Source organism: Cibotium barometz, chromosome 8, assembly GCF_041138505.1.
Source record: "Cibotium barometz isolate CiBa-2024 chromosome 8, ASM4113850v1, whole genome shotgun sequence".
NCBI lineage: Eukaryota > Viridiplantae > Streptophyta > Polypodiopsida > Cyatheales > Cibotiaceae > Cibotium > Cibotium barometz.
Window position 1 is genome coordinate 48,767,088 of NC_141053.1, and position 16,725 is coordinate 48,783,812.

Genomic DNA, 16,725 nt, shown 5'->3' on the forward strand with positions numbered 1-16,725 from the left:
TATTTCATATGTATTTCCATTCTCATTACATCATTTTCCATCTCATCACATCTTTCCTCATTTATCCCCATCAGATCTCATCCACTCGTATCTACCCATATCCACATCTCATCACATCATATTCATTCACATCACATATCATCCATTCACATATATTCCATTCTCATTACATCATTTTTCATCTCATCACATCTTTCCTCATTTATCCCCATCAGATCTCATCCACTCGTATCTACCCATATCCACATCTCATCACATCATATTCATTCACATCACATATCATCCATTCACATCTATCCCAGTTTACATCACATCTCATTCAATCACATCCCGATTTACATGACATCACATCTCATTCATTCACATCCCGATTCACATCACATCACATCTCACGTCCATCACATTCATTCATTCATATCCATCACATTCATTCTCATCACCATCCCCTCACATACTTCTATCCACATTGTTTCACATCACTTCTATCCACATCATATCTCATTCATACACATCTCATCTCATTCATCCACATCCATCCAATCATTCACATGTACGACTACCCACATCTATCCATACATTCATATCTATCACTTCACATCCACATATATTCATGTCACATTACATCTCTTTACATCACATCTCATTCTTTCACATACACATCCACATCCATTCTTTCACATACATACACATCCATTCTTCACATACACATCCACATCCATTCTTCACATACACATCCACATCCATTTTCACACACATTCACGTCCATTCTTCACATACACCGTTTCACATCCATTCTTCACATACACATCCATATCCATTCTTCACATACATATTCACATCCATTCTTTCATTCACATCTATCTGATTCACATCATATCTCATCACATCGCATAAAGGTAGAGAGAAAGTGGTTGAGCCCCTTGGTATGCTTGATATTTCTATAGGGCATTATCTTGTTTATGGAGAGTCTAGTGGCTTGGAGATGAGCTGAAGACCCCTCTGCCCCCTTCAGCATTCTGGCATAAGACAGTCCTTTTAGAAAACAGGGTTTCTATGCAAGTTTTCAGTTTGATTTTCTTTTAAATACAAGGAGTATTTCTGAATTAGTATCCCCAAAACTTCTTGATCAGAATTTTGAATTTAATACCAGAATTTCTCGAATTCTATAACTTTGATCCATAGATTCAATTCGAAGGGTTTCAAACTTAGTTTCAGATTTGGCAGCAGTTTTAAGTATATTTTTCTAAACTGGTCACTCCGTCTTTCCTTGAAACTGATCAAAGAGTTTGGTCTTGGTCATAGTCTGATTCAAGTTTCGAGTTGGATAAGATTTTTCCTGAACTATCTTTCTCGAAAAGGTTTGATAATTAAGTTGCTTTTTTACTGAATTTCTTTATTTGACTATTCACTTAACTGATTTCTAAATTAGTTACAAATTCCAATGAGGAATAAATTAATCATTTATCTGAATATTTCGATCTCGATAGATTTCTTGAATTTTCTTTTTATAATCCGTGTGAATATAAAACGATAGAAATTTCTCTCTTAGAGTATTTAATTATTTATTTATCAAATACTCATAGAATTTAAGAGAATTCTAATTTTGATATAAAAATTCTTTATGCATCTATTTATGCATAAAAATCAACTTCAATGGGAATAACACTTTTATATTTAAAAAAAATCCTTTTATGCATCTATTTATGCATAAAATCAAATTTAATAGGAATAACACTTTTAAAATAAAAAGAATTTCTTTATGCATCCATTTATGCATAAAAATTAATTTTTGTAAGAATAACGCTTTTATAATAAAAAAATTTATTTATGCATCTTTCTATGCATAAAATCAAATTGAATAAGAATAACACTTTTGTAATTAAAAAAATTTCCTTTATGCATCTTTCTATGCATAGAAATTAAATTTAATAAGAATAACACTTTTGTAATTAAAAAAAATCCTTTATGCATCTTTCTATGCATAAAATTTAAATTTAATAAGAATAACACTTTTATAATTAAAAAAATTTCCTTTATGCATCTTTCTATGCATAGAAATCAAATTTAATAATTAATATCAGTGATATCTTTGCATATTCATAGGTGAATATGTACATGGAGTAATTAGAATATTTCTTCTAGATGCAAAAATGGTGGGAATCTCTTTTGGAATAACATAAAAACAAACTTTCTTTTTCACAAAACCTCCTTTTTGTATGGCTTACTGTTTCTCATTTTTTTTCCTTCTACACTTATCTTAATCAACCCAATTTAGAATTATAGAACTCTAATCTACATAATTTTCTAAAGTAAACAATAAGAAGAGTTTAATTAATCACTTAGTTAATCTTTCTAGGATTGAGAAAGATTGTAATGTAAAGAAGAGAAGTGGGTGGCCTTTTTATCAAAGGCATAGCATTTGAATTTAATTCAAACATTTGCAAAACATAAAAATCAAGAAAACCATAGATTTTTCATTAAACAAAGTAAGAAAATTAGCTTACATAGAGCTTGTAAGCTCTCCTTTTGCTTGAGGGATTGAGGGTTGTACTCTTGTTTAAAGCAAGAGTGGCCACCAATTCACTTTGGAGAGGATTGGGCCAAAAACAATTGAATTATTAAAAAATTCAGTGTAGATGACTCAGGACAGGAGTAGAGTAACAATGCATAAACACCATTAGGCTTTTACAAAGAGGGAGGCTTCTATTTATAGGAAAAAGTGAGCCTCTAACCAAGCAAACTGATTCTAGAATTTTCCAGATCAGTTTGGTCAATTTTTGACCATTTTTGGGTCAGTTCAGCTTACTTTTTGGATCTAGTTTTGAAATAGGAGAGAGGAGAGATGAAAATATCTCATTTTATTGATTAAGAATTGGGGGTAATGATGAGAAAAAGGCACCTACTTCATGAGGGGAGATCCCCACTGAGGTGTCAAAATTCAGTTTTTAAATTCTTTTCTTTGGTCCTTAGTCCACTCTTCATCTTATGTGAGCATTTACTCATTTTTGGGGGGTTTTTCTTTTATTCTTCAATTATTCTCCTCCCTACATTTGGATTAATCTTATTGGTCCATAGGAACCTTAATTGGACCATAATCCAAAAATTTCTGAAAATCTGGACCCTTAGGCTAAGGTCCTTTATACCTATTTTTAATTAATTCCAATTGCACATTGGAAAGTTTTTTTTGAATTTCTGTTTCAGGGAAAACCATTTTAGACACTAGGAGGATTTTTATATCCAAAAATATCTTAATGTTGAATTACCTCCCTCTAGACATTTTCTCTCTCCAGGCCAAAACAAGGTAAAACAGGATCTTTCTTTTATTTCAAAGAGGGGAATAATTATAAGATCAAAAGAGGAGGTTCTTACACTTGCACATCTCAAAACCTGGAGGGAGAAATCTTACAACAACCAGGGTGCTTGTAAAATGGCCGCATAAGAACCAAAGGTCAACCACGCACTGTGTGGTCCACACGCTTTGCTACGTGGACACCCATGCTGCCTCTGACCAAATAAGGTACATGCGTACCACTCCTTTCCCTATTAACCGTCATCATACCTTCCCTTAATGCAGGCCACTGATCCACATCCTTTGTTGATGATATGCCGTCCTTTCGACCGTACTTTGTGTAGCACCCACTCCCATATCCCACAGCTATATAAACCCTTGGAGTGCTGCATGGCCAGTACACATTCTTGCATAGCTTATACTCTGCATAGGGCCGTGTCGCCGTCTGTATCGCCCTGGTATCCCTGCACACTGTACTTTTTGCAGTACAGCCACCCTTGCTGCCACCCTCCTCAACACCCCCTCATCTGTCACTTTTCAAATAAGCCAACTTTCCTCAAGCCCACCCTTGTTAGAAGAGAGTGTCCTTAGCTCTTCTCCCCCCCCCTCCCCGTTGAAGAGAATTACAGCAACACCCCTCAGCAAAACGTTTTTCCCTTCTCATTAAGGACATCTCACAATTCTTCCCCTCCCTCCCATTTGCGTGGATTTTAGCAAGAGGTTTTCTACCTTAGGGGAGTGTTCATGTGGTGTGGTTTTCTACTCATATAGTGAGCAAACGATCTCGGAATCGGGATCCGACTGAAGCATTAGGACCGCAACAACGAGCACTAGAAAGCGACGTCCAAAATGGCCCCATCTCAAAAACACCAAAATATTGCCTCGAGAGGAGTACGCAACAATGAGATTGGAGAAGATGCTCCTAATGCGACGGCTCCAACCCTCTCGTTACAAGCTCCTCAAGGAAATGGTAGCCAGGTTAGCTTGGTTATCTTTTAAAAAAGAGTTTTTCTTTAATATTAATCTCAATAAATAAAGAAAGAAAATGTGTATCTTTTCCTTTGAAAAAAATTGTATAAAGCTACGATTTGAAGTGATGCTGTATTCAATAATTTGTATTGAAATTGTTATCTTTACGAGAAAGAGTGCAAGTTTTTCGTGGCTTCGACGCTAACTCCATTCCGTGCTTGTGTAGCCGGGTGGCGTCGTTAGCAAAGCTTGGGATTGGCCCAAGGTATCCCTCATACCATTGGGAGAATAAGGTTCACCGATTGAGGCGAGAGATTGTGATGCTGTCTAGTTCTAAGGGCTGAGGCTAGTGCGATAAATAAGCCCACCCTAGTGCATAGACATCCCTCTAAGGGACGGGAGGATCGAGCGACGGAGCCTGAGAGGGCGACAGGTTGGCTTGAGTCCTCGCTAGACCGACGACGAGGTGTATGGTCCCGTATGGTTTTGCCTAGGATGTAGGGGCTAGAAGGCCGAATTCTAGATCATCAGCAGTATAAAGGAAAAGAATAAGAGAGCCGATTTGGCTTATATGAGATTGATTCATGTATAAACTTTTTTTTTATAAATCTTGTCTTTGGCATTATTGTACTATAGAAAAAGGTTGTTTTAACAAACCTTGTGAAAAAGGGCCTTAATTAAGGAACATGTTTATTTATGTTAAACAATGTGGTAGGATTAATTAGAAAACAAAATTTACGCGGCGTGAGCAGGGTGGAAAGTTGGAGGATGGAATGCCCCGACGGCACCATCCTACGGATGGGTGGACCCGATTAGTCGGGTAGCTTTCCAACAGATTAAGTGAAAGCCCTATGCTAGATAAATAGGTTCTCAAGCAATTCTATTCTAAAAGACTAGGCCAGCAGCAGCAGCTGTGCCTTGCATGGATGAGAAGAAAAGCGTTGTCTCCAGGAATCAAGACTAGTAGTTGCCTAAATTTATGATCAATTACCCTATGGGTGATTTGATTTTTAGAAGATCACGCTCCCCCTGCAGGATAGGACTAGGTCTTACCTATGAATCATATCCTTGAATCTCTGCAGCATGGTCAAGGTGTTGATAAGTAGAAAATTTTCTCCAAGTTAAGACTTAGTGGACTATCTTAAGTGTTTCCCCTATTTTGGAAGGGGGGAACCTTACAGAACTTTATTAAGACCTTCTAGAACATTGCTTAGGCAAAGCAGAGTGGACAGTGCCACTTTTGGATCGTAGCTTCCGAGCACTTTCCACACATTCCCCACTATTAAAGCCAAAGGAAGCTCCTCTTTTACAAGAGAAGGATAGTGAAAAGATCAAAGGCTAGCCCTCCACTATAGCCATCTACTTGCAGGCAACCACTCCTAAGTTGACTCAATCAACATTCTAAATGGCCTACAATAATTCCCCATATCTATATGCTCTATGCTCTAAGCTCAAATAACAAAAAATAGAAAAAAAGCATTACACTAGAGAAAACATAAAAACAACATAAATAAAGCATAGAGAAACACATAAACGAAGCCTCATGTGCATAGTGTGAAGCTTACCTCTTTTTTGTGAGCTTATGAAGAGGATTAGTGAGCGTATGGAGAGGATTAGTGATCTTTCATAAAACACAACAACATAAAACAAAGGATTAGTAGTTTTATTGCATAAATCTTGCATAGAAAAAGAGAGCTTACCTCTTTTTTGTGAAGCTTATGGAGAGGGTTAGTGAGCTTACATAAACCTACAAAAAAATCAACAACAACATAAAACAAAGGATTAATGAGCTTGCAAAAAACAACCTACTAAGAAAAAGCATAAACAAAGTAAAACAAAGGAATAGTAAGCTTATGGAGAGGATTAGTGAATTGGGAGAAAGAGAAGACAAGGCAATGGGTAGGGCAAGGCATAAAGCTCACCCTCAAAGAAATAGAGAAGTGAATCTTTCCATGAAAGCATGGGAGAAAGGAGATGAAGAACAAAGAGAGAGGGAGAGAGGTACATACCTTATGTGAGCTTTGATGGAGAGAGGTGGAAGGACTTTGGTGGGAAAAAGATAAGCTGATACATGTGTAGTACTTCCATGAGCAAGACAAATAGGTGAGGAAGAACTCACACCGAATCACGTCAATGGCGATCTAGGTGAGAGTCTTAGTAACATGTCAAAATTACCAGCAGGAAAATTTCGCTACTAGGCATTGAAATTTCATTGGTATAAATATTGTCCTAGTGAAAGTGACTTTAACATTACTAGTGTCACTCATGTGTTTGCTTGCTACTTTATATTCAATTTTGGTTTGATTTCAAATGTCTGACATGGTAATGATGGAGAATGAGAGAGTATCTCTTGCATTAGTGTGCATCTTTAATTAGGCGAGTAAAAAAGTGACTACAATGAGCTGATCAAGATTAGCTACTAAGTAGCTCCACGAATCTGTCCATGATTCTCTCCCATAAATTCCTTCTTGAATCGCTTCAAACTCTAGTATTCTCTCTCCCTTGATTCTAGCTTTCCTAGATACACATATGCATAAGCTTGATGCATGAGGTTTAGGCTAATGCACAAGCCTCATGCATTAGGCATGAGACTTATGCATGCATGATTTTAATGCTTTCGCATAAATTTTATTCTTATTGTTATTGTGCATAAGTGTAAGCATAAGCCTTATGCATAAGTGATAAATCTCATGTTTATGCATAAAGCTTAATTTTTTGAAAATATGTCATGTCCGAGTCACCTAGCTAAAAAAAGGCAGTCATAAGAGTAAACGTGGGTCATCAACTTTTTTCTACAAGCTAGTGATACCAACTATTAAGCATGTGTCAACTCATTCACAACTAGTAAGCATTTCTCTCAATATGTGGGAAGAATGTACGTGGTAATTATTACCCCGTACAAAGAAGTTATTAAGTATGCATCAACTATGTGTCCCTAATTTTAATTTCCAGCTACTACTAAAACATGTCTCAACTATTAAGCATGATTAATAATCAGTCTTAAACACTAAGTTGAGACAATATCAAGTATAGAAGTGAATAAGTGGTACCTACTTTCGAATAGCTGAGATTAATGCTTACTAGTCCTCCTTAACTAACATATTTAATAGCTGCATAATAACTAGTACCCACTTCTCAATAGCTGAGATGAATGCCTACTAGTCAGAAAGTCGTTGACACATACTTATGCATAAGCTACATAATAGTTGGTACCCACTTCTCAATAGCTAAGATAAATGCCTACTACTCATGAACTAGTTGACACATACTTATGCATAATTCACGAGGCTCATGCATTAGACATGAGACTTATTCATGCATGATATTGATGCTTATGCATAAAGCTTATGTATAAGCACTAAGCATAAGCATGACCACAATACCTTTGAGATAGCTTCAGAATTATCCCCATTTTAAAAGATTCGGAGTGTGTGGGAACCTTAAAAAATTTATTGAGCTTGGGTTTGAAGGTACATTTATGAATTTATAAGTAACAACTAGTTGATGCAAAATTCAACACTAAAAGTCAAATATTATTATATGATTTAAGGCATTGTGGGCTTAATAATTACTCCTAAGGTCATTAATGTCTTTTAGACAAACATGGCTAGGTGTAACATACCCATTGTAAATAACAATGTACTTGCTTCAGAGTTGAAAAATATAACTTAGTTGTCATTTTTACGATCAAAAAACTTCTATTTTTGGAAAATGAGCCATTTTTGCTTAGAAATTTGTAATTCTGAATCCAAATTTGGAATCTACGCGTAATTTTACGCTTAAAATAGTTTTTTCTGAACTAAAAAACGGGTACCCGGAATGGGTTTAATTAAGCTTTTAAGCCTTTAATCTGCGAACTTCCGACCAAAAATAGTAACTATCCAGGCGTCTAATCAACGAACGGAATACGCCCCCATGGTCACGGGGCAAGGCCGGACATTTCCGTCAAAAAATATTTTTTGACCCCCCCCGGACGACGGCGGGCGGCCGGCGTGGGCCCCACACGGGCGCCGCCCGTGAAAAAAACCGACAATCCGCCCGGGACACCCAAGCGTGTACACGACCTAGACGCACCCTCCAGCACACCCCTACACGTACCCCCTCCTCCCAGAACCCTCTATCCACAGGTGTCGCGCTCTCTCTCTCTTGGGGACACCTCCACCCCCATGTGTCACACTTTCTCTCTCCTCGAGACACCTCCACCCCCAGGTGTCTCACGCCCACACCTCTCCCGGACACCTACACCACCCAGGTGTCACCCTCCCGTACCCGGACGTCCACCCTCCAGCACCTATAAAAGGACCCTCCCAGCCCCCTTCTCCAGACAAGCCCCCAGCAAGCCTCTACGCGCAAGCTCTCTCTCAAGCTCTAGGACATGTCCTACACTCTTCTCCCCCCCCCCCCCCCGTGTGAATAGACTTTAAGTGTGCCTCTCCTTCAACCCTTGCCTTGCTCTTCCCTAGGCCTCCCTAGACGTACACTCTTCTCAAGAGCTCTCCAAGTTAAGGACACCCCTCTCAATTCCCCCCCCCCCCCCCCCCCCATATGCGGCGACTTAAACTTAGGCTAAGAGGTCGTTCCTGCCCATAAGCCCAACAAGCTTTTCCTACCCCAAACGGACTCCGTTTTCAAATCCGTTTGAACCAATAGAATTCTCTCTTTTCTCTCCACGCTCCCAACCTCTTGTATTCACCTCGTTTTCTCTCTATCCTCTTAAAACTCTAGTGCTCCTATGGCGCCGAAACGCCGCCGAATTGAAGAACCGCGCGCTGCCCAAGGAGGGAATGAAGCAAATCGTGTCCCTGCAATCGACTTCGCCCCTCTTGAAGTGAATAGGCATGAAAACGATAACCAGGTTGGTCATTTAATAAGTTTAAGTAAAAATTCTCTCTTACGAAGCTTAATGCTAAGATTCGTAATAATAGGAAAGGAATCAAGGTTAAACCCCTAGTATAGATGGCCTAAAGTACCTTATGGTTACTCTTAAGTAAAGTTATAGCAAAATAATCTTGCTTTTGAATCATTGTCTTTTCAAAACGATGGGTTTTGTTAATGTGTGAATTCATTGAATAAAGGCTATGTCTTTCTTTATTTGGATATACTGCTGGTTTATTGCTAACATGCAGGTACAGCTTCTCCCCTCCCTTAGCTAACTCCGTGCTTGCCTGTGTAGCCGGGCGGAGGATATAGCGAGGCCGGGAGTCGGCCCAGGGCAATCCCCTCCTATGCCACTGGGAATTGGTTTTCACCACCAGGGTGATGTATATATGCTGCCTAGTTCTGTGGGTCCAGGCTAGTGCGGTGACTTAACCCCCACCTCATGAGGAGACGTCCCCTCCGAAGAGCGAGAGGGTTTGGTACAAGCGTCAGTACCTGAGGGGGTGACAGGACGGCTTGGCCCTCATCGTCTGGCTGACGACGAGGGGAGACGGTCCGTGAGGTTTACCCAGCTGGTTGAGGCTGGAAGATCGAATTCTAGATTATCGATGTAGTTGTGGTTATGGTTATGGTTTGGACATGAGTTTGGATTGGAATATCGGCCCGGTTTCAGGGTCTTTGTAAATATTTTTCACTGTAAGTATGCTCGTTGATTTCAATGTTGTGCTAAGAAAGACTTTCTTTAAGGAATCAAGTGTAATTAATTAACAAAGGAATTTGTTTTTAAGTGTTTCACAGTGTGGTAGGACTTAATTAGGAAACAATTGAACGGGTGAGTGTGTGGAAAGTGGGAGAATGGATGCCCTGACGGTACCATTCTAAGGATGGGTGGACCCGATCAGTCGGGTAGCTTTCTACTAGTCGTAACCTACGATACTTAGGGAATAGTAGAGTCACGAACAAGACTTGTTTTAGGGGACCGAGCCAGCGGCCGTGCCTCATGAATACGGGGGAAAAAGGCGTTGGCTTCCTTGAACCAAGTGTGGGTCTTGTTCCATCTCCACGCACATCTCGTGCTGGGGATTAGAATTTCCTTTAGGATGACTACGTTTCCCCTGCGAGATAGAGTTAGGTCCGTCCGTTTGCTCGTAACCTCGTATTTCTACGAGATCGAGGTGTCGTCGATCGGAAAATAACACGAGACTTGACCGCCTATCAAAAGGATTCCCCCGCCCTTCGGGACGGGGGCCTTACACGTGGTATCAGAGCGCGTTTAGACTTGGGAGATTTTATATTGTATTCTCTTGTTGCTCTAGGAATTCTTGTTAAACTAATCTAGTTACTGCTGGATGCAGGAGGACGAGATGGATCCCTATTCTCGCTTCCTGGTATTCCAATGCATGTTCATGACTGCTTGTCGCTCTTCCGAATTCGAGTTTCGTGACACTATGATGCACATTGTAGACAAGCTAACCCTTCCCCTTTACACTCGCATCGAAAGGGGATGGAACAGAACTGAGTATTGGCATCGTCGATCTACCTACTTCATCATTCGAGCTGAGCACGTCGGCAATCTCACCAACGACTTGAGGCGGATCCGATATGCCGAGATGTTGCGGATGGTTCGCCTGTTCTGGTTTATTGGCACTCCTCGTAACACCTATGTCACTATCGATGGGAATCGCATGCTGCAGAATCGTTGGGTTTATGATAAGGTGACTCAAGTTGTATCCCCAGATAGAGTAGCCGTTACCCGTCTTTCTAGACGAGGTTTACCTCCCCTACCAGAGACTTATCGAGTTCTTGAAACCATGGGAGAACCCCCCTACTTTTTCAATGCTACCACCGCAGATCTTTATTAGGTTTCCTAGAGGACTACCATGTAAATAAATAAGATTGGATTTAGTCCAATCCTTGTAAATGGCTTGGTTTACTTGTAAATGGCTTGGTTTACTTGTAAATATTAAAGCTTGGAATAAAAGGTTTTGATTTTCACACTCATTGTCTTATGTGTATTAAACCGCCTAAGTGACATGATTCTAAATTTAGCTTCATATTGATAACCAGGATCGTCAACTTCTTGCTCCCAATGCATTATATACAGATACACAGGAGAAGAAGCTTCTCCTCAAACAAATGCAACCTCCCTCATTTAATGGGGCAGGTTCAAAGATTGAAAGGGATGCAGAAGTTTGGATAGAAGCCATGGACGATTACTTTTCGGCCGCTGGTACAGGAATTGGGAATCAATCTATGCTTGCCAGATTCCGTCTTACCGGGGACGCCAAACTTTGGTGGAAGCAATGGTGCCGAGATAAGGGCGTCACTGAAGATACCCAAACCTGGAGTGACATTAAGCAAGCTGTGAAGGGCCGTTATCTTCCCCCATCTCATGAATCTATTAAGATGAACGAGTTCTTCAGCCTCAAGCAGCTTAGCTTAACCTTGGAGGAATACTACTCAAAATTTGTCACACTTGGCAAATATGCTCCACCTATGTCGATCACTCAACAAGTGGCCCGATTTTGCCAAGGGCTGAATGAACCTTTGGATTCTCGCCTTGAAGCAATGAGGCCAACTACCTTACAAGATGCTCTTACTCGAGCCAAACCTCTGGCTAAAGAAGTAAAGAGTGGTCAAGCAAAGAAGAGAGTCTATCCTGAGTCTAACCCAAGGGGGCGCCTTCAGAGGAATTACCAATCGAATTTCCGCCACAACACTATTGGTCAGTACCCCAATAATTTTGTCCCCCGCAGTTATGCTAATTCCACTTCAGAATCCTATGGGGACCAAAGGTGCTTTTATTGCAATGAAGTTGGCCACTTCCGGAATGAATGCCCCAAACTTGCAAGATCCTCTCTCAATCCTAATGTCATTCCTGCTCCACAAGGCGGCCGGGGAGTTCAAGGTCGTGGGACTCCTAATAACCGCCAGGCTGGACGAGGTGGTGGTGGACGTGGTAGAGGTCGTGGAGTGACTGCCCGTGTCTGCTCTATGATTGGTGAACCGACTTTAGAGATGGAAGAAGAAGAGCAAGCCACCATTCATGCAGCTATAGAACATCAAGGACCTAATCAGCAGTTTTCTGTTATCCAAGCTCCGGCCACTTATCAAGGTAGATCTTTCCAGCTTTTGGTTGATTGTGGTAGTACGCATTCGTTTCTTTCTCCAAAATGCTTGCGTAAGCTACAGTTAGATCAAAAACCAGCCCAAGCAATGATTGTTGAGTTAGCTAGTGGAAAAGAAGAAGTATCCCGACATTGTGTGGGAGATCTTGAATTTGAATTGGATGGTGAATCAACCCATGGGTATTTTAGAAGCTTACCATTAGGGATTTATGATGGAATCCTTGGTATGGATTGGTTAATTGCAAACAATGCTGACATTCACTGTGCTGAAGGAAGCATCACCTTTAAGAATAGTCAAGGACAGGTAGTATCAGCCCAGGGAAAAACAGGTAAACCCAAATTTCATTTGGTCAAAGCTAATCGTCTTCTTAAGGGAGTGCGCAAGGGCCAACAGATCTTCCTTGTCAAACTCAACAAGGTAGAAGAAAGCAACCCAGATTTAGAACCCTCTTGGCTCCAGGAGTTTTCAGATATCTTTCCAGAGGAACTTACAAAACTACCCCCATCTCGAGAAGTAGATCATGGGATTGAGTTAATCCCTGGTGCTGAATCAGTTTCAAGGAGACCTTACAAAATGTCTCTTCCCGAAGCCATAGAGCTCAAGGAACAACTTAGGCAGCTTATTGAGCAAGGATTCATTCGCCCTAGTAATTCCCCATGGGGAGCGCCTGTTCTTTTCCAGAGAAAGAAGGATGGCTCGCTTCGGCTTTGTATTGACTACCGAGGCCTAAACAAGGTCACTGTCAAAAACAAATACCCCATTCCTCGCATCGACGAACTTCTTGACAGACTTTATGGATCCAAAGTTTTCTCCAAGATGGATTTAAGGTCTGGCTACTATCAAATTAGGATCAAGGAATCAGATATCTCAAAAACCGCTTTCAATACCCGCTATGGCCACTATGAATTTACAGTCATGCCATTCGGATTAACCAATGCTCCCGCCACCTTCAACCGCCTGATGCAGGATATCTTCCGACCCTACTTGGATGAATTTGTCCTTGTCTTCTTCGATGACATCTTGGTCTATTCTCAGTCTATAGAGGAACATGAGGAGCATGTACGCAAAGTATTGCAAATACTGCGCGAACATAAGCTCTATGCCAAGAAAAGCAAATGTACCTTCTTCACTTCCCAAATTGAATATCTAGGGTTCATTGTCTCCTCAAAGGGCATCTCAGTAGACCCTGCCAAAGTCAAGGATATATTGGAATGGCCACCCCCTAGGACAGTCAAAGAAATCCGTGGGTTTCTAGGCATCACAGGATGGTATAGGATATTCATCAAGGATTATGCCAAGATAGCCGCACCCTTAACTGATCTCCTCAAGAAGGAATGTAAGATAGTATGGCTACCAATCCACCAAATCAGTTTTAGCCAACTTAAAGCTATCCTCACCTCAGCACCAGTTCTGAAGCTCCCTGACTTCACCAAAGAGTTTGAGGTTGTCACTGATGCTAGTGGCCTTGCACTTGGTGGTGTCTTAATTCAAGAAGGAAGGCCTGTGGCTTACACTTCTCGTAAGCTTAAATCCTATGAAGTCAATTATGCCACCCATGATTTGGAACTCCTTGCAGTTGTTCATTGTTTCAAGTTATGGAGACACTATCTCCTAGGCCGTAAGTTCCTGCTTGTAACTGACCACCAGAGCTTAAAGTGGATCTTCACCCAGCCCAATCTCAACATGAGGCAAAGGAGGTGGATTGAGATTCTGCAAGAGTTTGATTTTGATATCAAATTTCGTCCTGGAAAGGATAATGTTGTAGCAGATGCCCTCAGTCGCAAATCCTTCCTAAGTGCAATCTCTATGCCAAATAACCCCATCCTAGAGAAGGTAAAGCAGGTTTCACTTCATGACCCTGATTACCAAAAGCTAGTAAGTCTGGTTCACAAGGAGGCACCCACAGAAAAGGAAAATATATTGATCAAGGGATACACCCTCGATGATGAATGCCTCTACTTCATGCATAGGTTATGTATCCCCAAAGATCTTGCACTAAAGAAGATGATCTTGTATGAAGCTCATGATAGCCCAGTAGCAGGACATCCAGGTTATGCAAAAACCTTGAATGCCTTAAGGAGAAGTTATTTTTGGCCTGGAATGAAGAGAGATATCCTTCAATACATCAGACAATGCCTTTCATGTCAAAGGATTAAAGCTGAAAGAATCAAAATGCCCGGGAAACTCCAACCTCTGGACATTCCTCAGATGAAGTGGGAATGTATCAGTATGGATTTTGTCACAAGTCTTCCCACAACACAAGGAGGGTATGATTCTATATTAGTAGTTGTGGATATGCTTACCAAAGTCACTCATATTATCCCAGTAAAGAAGACATTTAAATCTTCTGATATTGCCCGCCTTTTCATCAAGGAAATCTTTAGGCTTCATGGATTGCCAAAAAGAATAGTCAGTGACCGGGACTCTGACTTCACTTCAAAGTTCTGGACATCATTATTCCAGGCTATTGGAACACAACTTTGTTTCAGTACAGCTTACCACCCAGAAACAGATGGTCAAACTGAGAGAGTTAATCAGGTTATAGAAGACATCCTGAGAGCATATTGTGGGCGTGAACCAAAGAAGTGGATTCAGTATCTCCCTCTAGTGGAATTCTCTTACAATACATCCTATCACCAAAGCATAGGGATGTCACCATTCAAAGCTCTTTATGGTCAGGAATGTTTGTCTCCCTTAAATTTCTCTGACCCCACACTAAAGGTTGAAGCCTCCAGGATAATGCTTGAAGAAATGGAAGAACAAACCAAAGCTATTCGTAAGGATATTAAAACCGCCCAGGATCGACAGAAGCATTATGCTGATACCAAAAGATCTGACAGAATTTTTCAGCAAGGAGACAAAGTTTTTCTTCGAGTGCGGCCAAAGAGAAGTTCTCTATCTCTTGGAAAATTTAGGAAACTGAGTCCAAGGTATTGTGGGCCTTATGAAGTCATCAAATGTTTGGGGAAACATGCCTACAAACTTCGCCTCCCAACCCACCTCAAGATCCATGATGTATTCCATGTAAGCTTACTAAAGCCATATGTGCCTCATCCTGATCATGTTCTTGATGATGAACAAATTGTAATGCCAACTCAGGGAGTCCTTGAAATGAGACCTAATAGAATCATCGACTCTAGAGAAAGAGTGCTTCGCAATAGAATCCTTAGGGAACATTTAGTGGAATGGAAAGATTACCCTGAGGAGGATGCCACTTGGGAGGAAGAGTCAACCCTCCAAAAGAATTACCCAGAGTTCGTGCCGAGATGAGGACATCTCGAGTTCTTTTAGTAGGGAAGGAATGTAACATACCCATTGTAAATAACAATGTACTTGCTTCAGAGTTGAAAAATATAACTTAGTTGTCATTTTTACGATCAAAAAACTTCTATTTTTGGAAAATGAGCCATTTTTGCTTAGAAATTTGTAATTCTGAATCCAAATTTGGAATCTACGCGTAATTTTACGCTTAAAATAGTTTTTTCTGAACTAAAAAACGGGTACCCGGAATGGGTTTAATTAAGCTTTTAAGCCTTTAATCTGCGAACTTCCGACCAAAAATAGTAACTATCCAGGCGTCTAATCAATGAACGGAATACGCCCCCATGGTCACGGGGCAAGGCCGGACATTTCCGTCAAAAAATATTTTTTGACCCCCCCCGGACGACGGCGGGCGGCCGGCGTGGGCCCCACACGGGCGCCGCCCGTGAAAAAAACCGACAATCCGCCCGGGACACCCAAGCGTGTACACGACCTAGACGCACCCTCCAGCACACCCCTACACGTACCCCCTCCTCCCAGAACCCTCTATCCACAGGTGTCGCGCTCTCTCTCTCTTGGGGACACCTCCACCCCCATGTGTCACACTTTCTCTCTCCTCGAGACACCTCCACCCCCAGGTGTCTCACGCCCACACCTCTCCCGGACACCTACACCACCCAGGTGTCACCCTCCCGTACCCGGACGTCCACCCTCCAGCACCTATAAAAGGACCCTCCCAGCCCCCTTCTCCAGACAAGCCCCCAGCAAGCCTCTACGCGCAAGCTCTCTCTCAAGCTCTAGGACATGTCCTACACTCTTCTCCCCCCCCCCCCCCCCCCCCCCCCGTGTGAATAGACTTTAAGTGTGCCTCTCCTTCAACCCTTGCCTTGCTCTTCCCTAGGCCTCCCTAGACGTACACTCTTCTCAAGAGCTCTCCAGGTTAAGGACACCCCTCTCAATTCCCCCCCCCCCCCCCCCCCCCCCCATATGCGGCGACTTAAACTTAGGCTAAGAGGTCGTTCCTGCCCATAAGCCCAACAAGCTTTTCCTACCCCAAACGGACTCCGTTTTCAAATCCGTTTGAACCAATAGAATTCTCTCTTTTCTCTCCACGCTCCCAACCTCTTGTATTCACCTCGTTTTCTCTCTATCCTCTTAAAACTCTAGTGCTCCTATGGCGCCGAAACGCCGCCGAATTG